The sequence below is a fragment of the Triticum aestivum genome, chromosome 5B, assembly GCF_018294505.1.
Source record: "Triticum aestivum cultivar Chinese Spring chromosome 5B, IWGSC CS RefSeq v2.1, whole genome shotgun sequence".
NCBI lineage: Eukaryota > Viridiplantae > Streptophyta > Magnoliopsida > Poales > Poaceae > Triticum > Triticum aestivum.
Genome location: NC_057807.1, coordinates 272,923,377 through 272,925,818, shown reverse-complemented (window position 1 = coordinate 272,925,818; position 2,442 = coordinate 272,923,377).

The window sequence follows — 2,442 nt, the reverse complement described above, 5'->3', positions numbered from 1 at the left end:
TCATCAGCTCAAGCTCAAGACCCTCGCGAGGGGCCAAGCCTCGCGGGGCAGACGACATGAAGCTTCCCCAGGAGCAGCCTCATCAGGCAGGCTCGCGAGGAGGCGGAGAGATCAAGGCAGGGTACCTCGCGAGGAGCCCGTGACGCAAGCCATGACGATCGAGACCAGGCAGGCGCCGGCCTGTGCAGTGTCCTTGTTTCCCCTTTGGTGCAAAGGGGGCAAGCACAGGCCAAGGCATCAGGCAAAGGTTACCGTTTCGGTGCAACAAGACCAAGACCAGCAGAACGGCATGATGGAAGTCATCGTGGAGCCCAGGATGGCGTCACCGCCAGAGTCTTTGGCAGTAGAAGACAAACTTTAGTCGGGATAAGTGTACTAGATGTTCCCCTTCAAAATGGCCAATTGTTGGCGCCCTTCCCGCTCATTATTTTGGGAAGATGCCCAGGGTCTCCCTCTATAAATAGAGCTAGCCACCACAAGGCAAGGGAACAGATCGATCAGAGAGAGAGAGAGAGAGAGAGAGATGAGAGACTGAACTCACCCAAGCAGTTCATCGCACCAGCTCAAGAACAGCCCCTCGCAAGGCTATTCTCCCTTTGTATTGTTCATCATCAGCCCCTGAGGCAATCCACCACACCACACACTGGAGTAGGGTATTACACCACAATGGTGGCCTGAACCAGTATAATCCTCGTGTCTCTTGTGTGTTCTTCCTTCTAGCCTATATTCCTTGCGAGCCTTCGAGACGCGAGTTGGCAGGGGGAAGATCTTCATGCACACCCCAGAGTTCGAACCTAAAAGTCTGCCGGAACCCGAAACCCGACAGATACGCGTTGGATTATAGATCATTTCCAACAATACATTCTAGTAAAGTTTTTCTCACACAACAAATAACAAAGCGATGAAATGAACTTCAGCTCAACCACTCGTCGGCGTTGGAAAAACTTGCTTTGAACCAGAAGTGATTCTCCGAGAAGGGCCAGCTACTGTCAATCTCCAGACCAATGCAGGACTGATCATCCAGGCTGAAGCGGCCTATGTCAGGACCCACATTGGGACGGTAGGGAAGCATAGTAATGTCCGGGGTATAGATACAGTTGCTTCTCATAAATGTAGTAACATTGTGTCAACAGCAGCTGGATCGCCTTCCACCATCATTGGATAGTTTTCTCCAAGGAAGAGCGAGTTTCCTCCAAGACTTTCAATACTGAACCAGGGAGAAGGTGTTGGCGCTAGTACACTAGTATCCATCCCGAATACCCTTTAATGGATGTTGGAATAGGTCCGGAGAGTGCGACCATGCGAGACAACACCTGCTTCCTTAGTAACATCAGTAGTGCCCTGTATATAGACAAGAAGAGGTGATCCATCTGAATAAGTTGCCAGGCACCATTGAGTATATGGGTCCTGCTCATCCTCATGCTCGTAATCATCAACATGGTCATCTCCCCCTTGGTTATAAATTTTTTCAAGTATAGGTCACTACTGGAGGATGCTGCTAACGCGACACTACGATTAGAGACCCTTCGAGAAACTGTGTGTGATGCAATAATCGCAAACGCTGCTATATGAAAACCGTCAAAAATGATGCAAAACATTTGCGATGAATGATACATCAAACACGGTTTGGATTATAGTTGCGTGTGCGATGAGGGGCATACAGTTGATCTGTATGAACTATTTGCGATGAGACAGAACAACAGAAATGGGCAGCCAGATCAAGGTGTGTGCGATATACGGCATACAGTTCGCTCCGATGAACCATTTGCTATCAGGGAGTGCAACATAAACGGTTAGCCAGATTAAGGTGTGTGTCATATAGGGCATACAGTTCACTCGAACGAACTGTTTTCGATTAGAGAACGCAATAGAAATGGTTCAACTTAACAGGATGTGTGTGATACGTGGCAAACAACCGACTCAAATGAACTGTTTGCGATGAGACAGAACAACAGAAATGGGCAGCCAGATCAAGGTGTGTGCGATATACGACATAAAGTTCGCTCCGATGAACCGTTTGCTATCAGGGAGTGCAACATAAACGGTTAGCCAGATTAAGGTGTGTGTGATATAGGGCATACGGTTCACTCGAACGAACTGTTTTGATTAGAGAACGCAATAGAAATGGTTCAACTTAACAAGATGTGTGTGATACGTGCAACCGACTCAGATGAACTGTTTGCGATGAGAAATTACAACACAGACGGTTAATACAGTTAGTTTGTGTGCGATTCTGTGTGTACAAAAAACTTTGAAAATGCAAACTAGTTGCTTGCGGTGGCTAGGAGTATCGCACATGATGCGTCTGCGAGTACTTGCATGCGATGATTAGTAAGCTACACATACGTTTCCTTATGTTAACACTTGTGTGATAAATAACACGTGGCATGATGACCGACAAGTATAGGGGATCTATCATAGTCCTTTCGATAAGTAAGAGTG